Below are 12511 nucleotides of genomic sequence, written 5' to 3'. Positions count from 1 at the left end.
ACATTCTTTCCCCTAAAAAAACTCCTAATTTGGGAAATGAACAAACAAACACTATGTACCCAGAATAATATACAGAAAATATCCACTTGATCTTTTTCCAGAAACCTCTGTTCACAGAATCACAGAATGGTAGGGGTTGCAAGGGACCTGGAAAGATCATCCAGTCCAACCCCTCTGCTACAGCAGGTCCACTCATCCAAGTCACATTGCCTGAACTTTCACATGAGGATGTAACGGGAGATGGTGTCAAAAGCCTTGCTGAAGTCAAGGTAGATGACATCCACTGCTCTCCCCACATCTAGCCAGCCAGTTATACTCTTGTTGAAGGCTGTCAGGCTGGTCAAGCAGGATTTCCCCTTGGTGAATCCGTGTTGACTTCCCCTGATAACCATCTTTTCCTTCATGTGTATTGCGATGGCATCCAGGATAAGTTGTTCCATCACCTTTCCAGAGATGGAAGTGAGGCTGATCGGTTTGCAGTTTCTCAGGTGTTCCTTCTTGCCTTTTTTGAAGACTGGAGTGACATTGGCCCTCTGTCAGTCCTCAGGCACTTCCCCAGTCCCCCACAATCTTTCGAAAAAGATGGAGAGTGGCTTAGCAATCACATCAGCCAGCTCCCTCAGCACTCGTGGACACATCCCATCGAGTCCTATGGATTTATGTGTGTCCAGTTTGCCCAACAGGTCTCCAATCTCATCCACCAAGGGAAAATCTTCTGTTCCCCAGATTATTCTACTCTCCTCCAGGGACTGGATTTCCTGAGGGTCAGCCTTGGCAGTGAAGACTGAGGCAAAGAAGGTATTCAGTAGCTCCACCTTTTCTGCATCCTCTGTCACCCAGACATCCTCCTTGTTCATCACGGGGTTCACATTCTGTCTAATCTTTTTTCTGCTGATGTATTTGAAAAAGCCCTTCTTGTTTTCCTTCACTCCTGGTTTTGTTCCTGCATACTCCGGCGATATTCCTGTACCTTCCCATGCAACCACACCCTTTTTCAACTCTGGATAGATTTCTTTCTTCTCTTTGAATATTTCCAGTAGTTCACTTTTCATCCATGTAGGCCTCTTGCCTCCTTTTCCTGATTTTCTGCTTGTAGGGATACAGTGACATTGGGCTTGGAGGAAGTGACACTTGAGGATTGACCAGCTCTCTTGGGCACTCCTACCATCTAGAATCCTGTCCCACGAGATTCTTCCAAGTAGGTCTTTGAAGAGGCCAAAGTCAGCTTGCCTGAAGTCCACGATCACAAGCTGGCTTGGTGTCCTCTTGAACTCCACCATCTCATGGTCACTATAGCCAAGGCTGCCTCCAATCTTCACATCCCCAGCCAGACCTTTATTTGTCAGCACATGGTCCAGCAGCACACCTCTCTTTGTTATCAATTACAAGAATATAAAAAGCACCACCAAACTAAAACATAGCCCATACAGCCAGAGACAACAAAATCTTACTAGAAAACAGATATGAAAAGTCAATTTTTTTTCAAATTGGCTTCTAGACATCCAGGTCCTTCCAAATTTTCTTCATGCAGACAGAAGAAGTCACGAAGGGAACTAGTATTGTTTAGCCTTTTGAAACTGAACTAGTGCAAGAGCCACCATTCATAGCTTGTAAACATTAAAGTATTCCATACGGTTTAATCAAAGGTAAAAAAATTAAAAGAATGTGACAGGAGTATTTTTGTGCAAGCAGTTTTCATTGTTTTTATATAGCAATCACAAAGGCAAAATATATCGGGGTACTGTCTGGTACTCAAAGATACCCAGTAACATCAAAGCTTTTTTTTTTTTTCCCCCGTGTCTTCAATGTAGCTTCTACACTTCCTTCCCCTTCTGTAGCTTTACATCACTAGTCTTCTTTCCCTTGTGGGCAGAAAGTGGTTTACATTTTGCTTTCAATTATGCATGTATTTTACTACTCTTTATGTACTTAAACAACAGAAACAGAATATTTGCTGATGATGGAAAAGACAACAAAAACTTGAAACTGGATTTTCCTCTTCTTAACAGCTCCTGTATAAAACAGATACAACAATTACGCAATAATCTTATTAATGTCCAGTTGCTATTCTCAGACCAGAACTGAACATACTGTCATGCATATATGCACCTCCATTCTGTGAAAAACTTCAGGGAGATTTTGTGGTGTTTGTGGAGGAGTAGTAGGGGAATAAAACCACTGTCTCTGAAGAAGCTGGAGGAGATGTAGTTCTATCGTTCAGTGATGAACACACTCCAGATGGGGACAAGTGCACTGAAGTAACGCTCTGGATTCTATCCATTCCTCCGCAGGCCACTCAATTATTTTGCAGTGCAGGGAATTTGGATTAAATACAGGCACTTGGACCAACACACAGGACTCACCTGTCAGGGAATTTTTTCACCATCTGCCTGTGGCCCATGGTTCAAGTTATTTGTTACTCCCTCATAACTCGATTTTTTTATTGTGGCTGTTTTGGTTTTCAGTTATGGTGTTAGGGTAGCAGCACATTGTAAGGAGGAAATACAAGAGTCTGGTCTCACACTTATTTGAGGCTGGGATATGTCTTGGATGTAGAACAGCAAAGCTCAAACTCCGGGTGAAGAGAGACTCTGAGATAAGGCCTGGGTCAAGTATTATCACTATTAGTTCACTCAGTAAGAGTCTGTACTTTTAGTCTTAAAAAGGAAGGAAGCAAACTTACGTTTTGTGCTCAGATTAATTTAGATATATACATGCAGAAAGTAGTTTGGAGATCTCTGTGGCTAAGGTGTAACCTCAGAGCTACGGTTTGTTGCCCACAGATAAGGCTCAAAGTAGAAGTTGCATCAACACAAAATAACCCTCTCCCACTACAGAACGTTTTCACAAGGTTCTACATTAGTTAAAGAAAAAAAACCCAAGAAATCATGTTATTAAAATACATCAGTTCATGCAAGCAACAGAACTCAAACATTTGCTAAAAGAGTTCTCCAAGCATGAAATGGAATTCTTTTCATTTGTACGTTAAGGGTTGTGTTTCTCAATATTTACAACATTACTAAAACCTGCAGAATAACTGCACATAGACTTAAACTGCACTTGTGGGGATCCTTTAAACCTAACCACTTCTAACAGACAACTAACTTCAGTACGTTAATTCAGTGAGATTTTCTTAGTTGACAGCGATTTGGGGAATTGAATGTACTAGGTTATACAGATATTTTTAATATAGCTCTGTTCAGACTGACAGTAAGTACTAATGTATAAAGAGTAGTGAATTTATTAAAAATGAGATGGTGATACTTTAAAAGCACTTCATCTCAATCTTGCTGTAGCACAATTGTGCCAAAGTCACCATGGAGGAAGGCAAGTGTGGCATTCCTGCCAGCCATCTGCCACACTTCTCATCTAGGATTAGCACAGAACTCCTGACTGAGCTGAAACACAAAAAACAGGAGCAAGGGCACGTTACCTAGAAGGTACACAGAGACAGTGCCTTGCCCTACTAGGAAGAGTTAGGAAAGTCAAAGCATGGCTGAAAAGTGAAAACTAACAAAGACTGGTAAGTACAATGAGAAAGGCTACCCTAAGAGCATTGGTAACAAAAGAAAGACCAAGAAAACTGTAAGGCTATTGCTTTGTGAAGCAGGGGACATGGGGATGAAGTGTGTGCAAGGCCTACCCTTGGCAAAATTGTCTGCGTAATAACAAATGTGAAGACAGGAATTCTTGCACATGTGAATCAAATATGCAAAGTCATCTGACAGGTTATTTACCCCAAACTGACCATGTTGAAGAGCAAAAGAATCATCAGTAATATTAAACATTAACTAGGGAATTAGAAAGAGACATTTGTAATGAAGAAGTAATCCTGAAAAGAAATATATATTAAAAAAACTCTACACCAGTGGGAGAGACCTTGGAGAGGAAACATTATCAGTCAAAACCTGGTTTGACACTGGCAGAAGTCACTTTGCTGACTGTATTTCTATACCTGTCTGGGTCAAGGCACACAGCATCCCTCCGAGAGGATGCAAGGTCCTGCACTCCAGCTTGCAGGTAAACAGTAAAGCGTGCAGCAAGGGAGGAGAACCCATACTTTAAGTGTGTGAATGCAAGCTTGTAAGGTGCACTCACTAGCACGTGCACAACAGCACTGCAGAGCAGTACAGGTACATAGAAATCTAGAGCACTCACATCTCCAAGTTGAATCGTACAGAGATTCTAGAGAGACTATGAAATGTCCAGCCTTAAAGGTATTCAAAACATAACTAGACAGGCTCTGAAAAACGTGCTCTAATTGAATACACCTTGGGCAATGGGTGACCTCCAGAGGCTCCTTCCAAAGCAAAAGATATTATGATTCTATAGTTATTATTGCTACCAGCTTTGAAATTAAACCTCAACACAAGTTTTAATAATAGTTTTTAATATTCCTACGAGGGTCTTGTCACCGTTTCTTCCATTCCATGTAACTTAATTGAACTGCTTAATTGTAAGAATATTTCATGTCTTGTTACACAGGTCAGTACTACAGAGATCTAGGTCTACTGCAAATAGACTCAGTCTAATACTGAATCTATCATTTTATTACCTCTCAGAAAACCATAAAGTGCCAAATATTTCATACACACATGAATCTATTTACTAAATCTGTCTCTTCCTTAGCTTAGTAATTACAGGAAATTAATACATGCTCTAACATCAGAATTTTCACCAAAAAAAAAGATAATGCCAAAACAAAACACAATTACACAAAGAATAGTTTGGTACACTGGCTTTCCTAAACTATAAAATGTAATAATAGGAAAGAACATTATAATCTTCTGCAATTACAGTTTCGAATTCCTGAGTCCCATCTATTATATGTTTATTTCTTACTGCAAACTGGGTTACACGCTGCATTATATGACTCGTGAAGTGATACTCTGCAGTATTTCATTCTAAAAACCTTAAGTTCCCAAATAAACCAGAAGGAAATCTGTTATTCGTCTTCACTTCAGAAATACATAAATTATCCCTTTCAAGTCTTTGCTGTCCACTCTTCTTCCTATTACCTTCTAACTAAAGGTTTTCTTTGTTTCTTGTTCATTTCAAAAAAAAAAGTGTGACCTGTCTTACGTAAAAGAGAAGCTACACAACAATTTTAGGCCCTATCACTCACCACCTTCAATGCCACCACCTGTTCTGATGCCTGGGTCTATGCCAGTGTATTTGGCATCACACACATTCAAGGCATTCAGATACTACAGTGTGAACAGGCTATAAATAAACAGACTGAAACTCTCCTCTTTCAAATAAGACCACAAGATATGTAAAATTCACCTGGTAGAAACAATCTCTGTATATTTGATCCATCAATAGAAAAGAGCAGCTCTGCTCTAGAACTTCTGTCTGTCAGAACCAGTCCCAGTTTCCTAATGAACACTGAAATATAAACCAGAGGCTCCTGCATTTCAAATCTGAAGTCACAAAAACAGCAGTTTGTATCTTTAAAGAAGTAAATTCTTTTATTCCTGGGAAGGAGTTACACCTTTTGTCCATAATAGCCAGGCAATGTTTCTTGGCATTAGCTGTCCATGTACAAAGCTGGTTTTATTGCTATGGACCTTAAAACATCTGAATCAAGACGATCATAAAGGAGGTGCTACTGAATACTGCAACAAAGCCAGCTGCCCTTGCTGCTGGGAAGTTCTTCATTATAAAACATCTTCTGAATTTAATATCACAATATTAAAGTACATAAATACCTAGGTTTGTTAGAGACTTCTATCCATCTCTTAACAAATGAGAGTTTGTTTGCATTTGTAAATGCACTGTGCATTTTCTCAGCAAAACCCAAGGATCTTATAGAATTAGTGGTCTGTGTGATCAGTTACAGGTAGAAGTTTAGACAGTTTAAATTAACAGTTAAATTCTTTGGTTTCATAAGACCAAAAAGCCAATGAAGCCAGTGGGAGAGGGAAACGTGAACACAGAAGAAGTCTGGAATTTCTTGAAATCAAACAGTCTGAAAAACTAAAAGAAGGAATTTGATTGAAGGTTACTTGGGTAAATAACATTAGAAGCACATCAATACATAAGGAGGATGAATGTAAGACGCAGGAGGAAAAAAAAAAAACACAGGATGCTGATAAAGCACAAACAGCAGTAACTCAGTTTAATTTGACTGTTCCACAAATGTTAACTATCCTAACAAATACAGCTATGAAACATACTAAAACCAGCAAAAGCTTTATCAAATGCCTAACTAAAAAGATAGACCTGAGAAGCAGGAGTGCTATGCAATGGTGATGAAAAACCTACATATACTTTCTAAGTTAACTGAACACTTGTTCTTTATTTCAACGAATGAATACTGCTGATGAGTGAAGGTATGGAAGCTACCATATTCACAATTAAAGCAAAGTTCTAAAAGTTGAAGTGCTCAGAACAAAAGTGGAAAATGCAACCAATTTTTAAAAGAATCTTCTCATGAAACTACAGCTCTAACAACAAAAAGCTACCAGCAACCCAGAAGCATTATTACTGCAGAACAGCAGCAACAACATTGATATCAGAGAAGGAGTAGAAAAGACTCACACTGAAAATCACAATCTTACTTGCTTAACCTCTGGTGCTTTGTCAAAGCACACTCTGAAGAAAGCAAAGAAATAAGTGGACATAGAATAAAAATACATTACTTGAGTTAAAACTATGGAAGAATAACATAAGGGCCTTCCCCAAATAATGCCACTATGCTCTTTAGAATTACTATGTCTGTCCATGGGTCAGAGAAAGAAAAGGAGCTGTATGGTCACTGGGTGACCATGACCAACAAAAGAGTGTGTGGGGAGTGAGAGAGGGAAATAAACAGGGGATTAAGGCAATATTTTAAGGATTCTTATAGAATTTTTATTCAGCATAACCTTGTTCAGAAAAAGATTAACTGAAACTACAGCTATTGCAAAACAGAGCTACTAGTAAAAGGGTCTAACATTAAAGGGAAAAAGCAAAGACTGAGAAAAGCATATAATTACTGTCTGCCAAAAGATTACAGTGCTTGCCACCATGATGAGGCTAAGTTATTCCAGCTCATGAACAGTGTTTCCATTTTTAAAAAAAAAGAAAAAGTTCATCTCTAATCACAGTTCACTTGAGAAATCGATGACATAGTTTCTGCTCGAAGTGGACAAGCTCCTGTCAGATTTTTCAGGAGAGGTTACTCCTTGGGCAGCTGGCAGTTAATGCAGTACAAGCTGACAAATGCTCAGTCTCCCTCTTTAAGGCAGCACACTTGCACTTTATTTGCCATTTTATAACCTGAGAAATGAATTCTTCTTATGAATTAATGGTGTTTAGCAATACAATGACAATTCCTTAGAGTGGGTCGAAATCCCTCAGTTTGTGGGTGTTGTAAAGCTACAAATGAACAAAAAATCACCAGTTTAAGCCAATCGAAAAGGCAATACACAATCTGCAAAAGTGTTGCTGACAGAGCTATAAAGTTGAATTGTGTCTGGTTAGTGCTGGTAAACTCAGTGTGATGAAAGACACTAAAAGCAAGGAAGTATCCTACCAGGCACCTCCAGATCCATGAAGGCATCTTTAGTGACCTTCCTCAGTTCTTAGAAATTATCAGAATTCCAGGACATCAGGCAGAGATGAAACTTCAAGCAGTGGCACTTATGAAGCGCAAATTCTCTGCCAGTGAGGTGCTAACAGCTGCATTTGGAGATATCATTACTCCACAAAATAAAACATCACAGACAGGATATTATCATCAGTGACAAGAAGCATCAGCAGAGCTCTTCTACTGGTCACCTATCAGGGCATCTCTGGACACCATATACAGCATATGTGTGTTTCAAAGTGTATTAACAGTTGGACTTTTCTAGAATCAGTGCTAGCACAAATACTGAACATTCACAAACAAACTTGGAACTCAAAAGCAATTTAAAAATATGAGGAAATGACAGTACTATAATGAGTACCATGAAAAATTACAGGAATGCATCATAAGAAAAACAGTCACAAGAATCTTTTATAAAGTGTTTATTCTAAAATGGAACAATCATCAGTTTTACACTATCAGCTTTTTCAAAAGGAGTATCTTTCATGTCATTTTGCAAAGGAATGATTCATTACTCAATGAAAAAAAAAAACAACAACAAACCAAAACATTGCTACTATATTGAGGCTCCATTTTTTTTAATGAAACAAACAGAGAGTCCCATGGTAACAACCCACATTCAGTAACAAGTTGCAAGTATTCAAGATATTTTTCCATTACCAATTTAATATACTCCTACACTCTTTTCTACTACTGCTACAGTTACAGTACAATGAAGAGAAGCTACTGAAGCAAAAGCAGGACAAGTCCTCCTGGGTACCCCTTTGAGCTTTCTCTACCTGCAGTTTCTTTGAGGAGCTAAGTCTGCCCTCTGCTACAGTAGCAAGCTGAGAAACACTTGTTTCCACCTAACCTTTTGAGGCATGCCCCTTCCCCTAGTCCCTTGGAGCAGCTCCAACTTTGCAAGTCCAATTTAAAAAAACCCACAAACTTTATCCTCTTCATAAGCAGACAGCATTGTTTACATAAACTATTTTTAAGGACAGGTAATGCATAAACACAAGCTGTGCATTACATACACTTCCATGTTACCTGGTTTCAAGATTTTCAAGATAATAAATTCGGATTACTTCCTCAGAAGGCATCTCTACTGGACTGTACTGACCCAAAATTACCACCACGCACCTTCACATCACGATCTTACAAACAAACAATAGAGCATCAAATGTCTTATGGGCTTCTAATCCTCCAATGGTATTGTGTACCAGATGTACTCAATTATATATGATACATATCTGGGGGGTAGTAGATATACGCACATGTCAACTATGTGAAAGTGTAGACCTTAATGTGTTCTACAGATGCACACTACTTGGCACCCAATTTAAACAGCACTTTCTTAAAGTTCACATGTATTAACGTACTGTGCCATCTTTTGAGATGGTGAAGAGTCATTTAAAAACAGCTCTTTTTAGAGTCCACTCCCAAAAAGTGCTGAATGTGTAGGGTAACAAGCCTACACCTGGCACATTTCACATAACCGTCTTCTATTCATAAGTTCTCAGCTACAGGCAGGAATTCAGTTCAGGTAAGGCTGACTTCACACTCGCAGGTAAACATCTCCTAGCCCAAGTAACCCAGAACAATGGAAAAAGCATGTCATGTACGTCAAACCATTGTGTACTGCTAGAGCACTTTTCATTCATTTTTACATCATCACTAAGCAATTACATTAACCAAGGAAGCAGATATATATTAAGATGATAACTGTTTCTGGGCCCCAGTACATTTAATTGTATCATTTCACAGTCAAGACACAATGAATGTTTAAAGAACGCACCAGACAAATGTTGATTTAATCTCAAGATGTTTGTAACAACACAACAAAATAACCCAAACCAAACCAACAACTTCCAGCATCTTCAAAGAGGCTGGATGCAAACATCCACAATTTGAAGGGATAAAAATGACACTAAACCTTCTTCATTCTCAAAGGTGGCTAGAGGTCTTTCTAAAATAAAAAAGTCCCTAAGTAGATCACAGAAACTCAATATAGTACTGATTCAGCAACAACATATTTTTTTATTATCAGTGAAACACGTAACACTGCCCTTCAAAGTATCATACTAGGATTCAAATTGAAAATCACTTAGAACACACAGAGCAGATCAGAGCCCAGAGCTGGTTTTGGGCTCTTTCCAAACTCACCAACGCGCCAGTCTCTCTTATCATTACTAACAGTCTCTTTGCAATTATAGCAGCAGGGTGTACTAAGAATAAATAAATAAACATCATCTTAACACTGAAAAAAGAACAGCAGCCCAGCATGAGACAGCCTGACGGAATCCAAGCGTAACTCTCCAATGAAGGGGCCCGCCTTATTGCTCAGGGGACAGACAAGGGGTGGTAACGTGCTCCGAGGAAGTGCGAGAGAAAGGCTCCGAAATACACACAGCTGTGATTTCAGGACATTCTTCCTTTCTCTCTTTCTTCCTCCCCCTCATCCTGCCGCTTCCACTCACTACCGAAGCATGAACGGCCCCTTCCCGCCGGCCTGCGGGCCGCGGCTGAGCGATCCAGCCCAGAGAAAAGGCTCAGGCGGCCCCGGCTTCCCCCAGACCGCCCGCATCGGCTCCGACAGAGGCCACAAAGGCGGGGGCCGCACACCACCGTCCCCGCCAGCCGCCGTTACCCTCTCCCTTTCTGTTCACCAACCTGATGAGTGAGTCCCGGCCTGGCCGCTGTGCCCTCCCCGCTTCTCTAAACCCGAAGAACCGGGTTCCCACTCTGCTTCCCCGCCCCGTCCGGGTTTGTATGTACATGACACCCTCCTCCACCCTCCCCCGGCCCTCACCCTGTTCTAGCCCGCGCCCCAAGGAGCCGTACCTGCGGGCCAGCCTGCTGCACCACTGGAACGCCTTAATACGGGAAGGGGTAATCGTTTCACTTTCCCCTGCCCCGCCTTTCACGGGTGTGAGGGGCTGGTGGGTCCCGGAATCGCCTCAGGCTCCTTCCTTCCCTCGTTCCCCACGCCCAGAGTCCAAGGAACAGAGACAGAAGCCGCCCCAGGGCGAGCGCGGGTGCCCGCTGGGCAAGGCCGGTCCCGGAGACCCAGCAAAGCAGCTGCCACCTCACTTCACCTTTCTTCACCCCTCACCCTTTTCCCGTGAGGGGCTGTAGGAACCGAAGCTTTAGGCAAAGACGAGCCGCACCGCTCCAGGCCGCCCTACTGTTCTCCGCCCCACGCTTTTGCCTCCTCCCCTTCAACTCCAGGCGGTTACAGCCACAGTGGGAACCCAGGTAACAAACTGTGGTTAACTTCAACGCGCCCCCAGCGTCCTGCAGAAGGAGAAAGGGGCCAGTAGCCGTTGTAGGAGCGGCACGCGACCCACACTAACCCCAGCCCCTCACACAGGCCACCCGTTGGACTGCGCAGGCGCGGCGCCCGCCGCGGAGGAAGGGGCGAGGGGGCGGTGCGCGCGCATGCGCAAGGGCGCGGGCGGGCGGTGCTCCGCTTCGCTCCGCTGGTGGGGTCGCGGCAGGCGCCCGTGAGGGGCGGGGTGGGGGGGCCGGCAGGCGGGTGTCTGTGGCCTGAGGTGCCCTTTGGGCTCAGGGAGGGCGAGGCAGCAGTCAGCCCTTGATGTTAAATGCGTCCTTCTCTATCCCCGTCTCTTTTCCTCAGCAGGCAGCGAAAGGGAACGGGGGTCGCCCCCTGTGGTGCGGAGGGCTGCGGTGCCCAGCGCTCCGCCTTGACCATCCCTGTCTCCCCCGTTATCACCAGGCAGGCCGGCTGACTCACTGCTGTGACGGGGAGAGGTAGGTTTAGCGATCTTCTCCTTTGTGTTTGCTTCTCGGTTTGTTTTCACCTTAGTGATGTTGCCCAGGGAACGGCCCAGCGAGAGCCCCAGTCTGCCGCGGCCGCCTCTGAGGAACGGCAGCTTGGACCCACCGGCCTCAGCCGCGGCCTGGACGGGCCCAGCCCAGGGCGGGGGAAGCGCCCTGTTTGATTTGCGCCTCCCGGACTGTCCGTCCGGCTGTCAGCCTTGTCACCGGGCACGCCACACAAGTGTTCCGGAAGATTTACCTGGAACGGTGCCAGGCGGGGTTTATGGGTAAAAATGCGGTGGAAGCGTTGACACCTTATTTATAGTGGCGCAAACACGACCGGGCTCTGTAGTCTCAAAATTTAAATATCGATAATAGTGTCCCTAACGATAATGTCCACAAAAGAACGAAACGAATACTATTAAAAACGTTCTGATTTATACACAGACAGCCAACTAACATTCGTGAAAGTATTGTTGAGAGTGCGCTGTGAAACAGCATTGGGACCAGATCTCGAATCGTTTGCTTTTCATCACCCCTGTCAGTAAGTGCAGTATGTCTGCAAGAACATAGAGGTGATCAGAGGTCTGGAGGAGATAGCTTTTCCTATGTTAGAAATCCCATGGGAATGAAAAAAGCAGGGTTAAAATGACAAGTCTAGTGGTAGGACTGAAAAACATTCACCAGAGACCTTGGCAGAGGTCAAACGTCTGACTAAATTAAGCTGAAACGGATGTGCATAAAATAAAGAAAAAGGGGCATGCAAGTTAATTAAATCTATTACAACAGACATAAAAAAAACTTCCTTGAGTTTCATTAGTATTTTATAACTCTCTGTCTGAGAAACCCTATACTGTCTCAGTTTCCTCACTTCATCATACAGCATAGCCTCAGCATACTTAATTTTAACATCACATTAATTTCTATAGTAGTAAAGGATGATCTCACCACAGGCAGATGAAGCAGAAAATTTGTCTTGGATCATCAGTAGGAAAGACCAAAAAAAGAACTGCCGTAAAGACTACATTTTTATTGGAAATTTCTTCTTACAACAGTACTTGATTTTCTGGACTTTATGGAGATTCTTCATTAAAAAAAAAATCTCGGGTCATTTTGGTTTGGTCTAGCTGGTGGGACAAGTCTTTCCGCCCCTCTTGAGTGGATGGTTTGTGT

At 42.5% G+C, this 12511-nt stretch overlaps 1 protein-coding gene across 1 annotated transcript in view; it reads right to left on the bottom strand.

Annotated features, from left to right (window-relative positions):
* Positions 1–10947, bottom strand: part of LRRFIP2 (LRR binding FLII interacting protein 2) — a 57506-nt gene extending 46559 nt beyond the window's left edge. The window contains exon 1 of the mRNA XM_061996888.1: positions 10400–10947. The gene's annotated coding sequence lies outside the window, so the exon portion shown is untranslated. The remainder of the gene's footprint in view (positions 1–10399) is intronic.
* Positions 10948–12511: the final 1564 nt, after the last annotated feature.

Source organism: Colius striatus, chromosome 5 (assembly GCF_028858725.1).
Source record: "Colius striatus isolate bColStr4 chromosome 5, bColStr4.1.hap1, whole genome shotgun sequence".
In the NCBI taxonomy this organism is placed as follows: Eukaryota; Metazoa; Chordata; class Aves; order Coliiformes; family Coliidae; genus Colius; species Colius striatus.
This window is presented reverse-complemented; position numbering and strand designations above follow the sequence as displayed.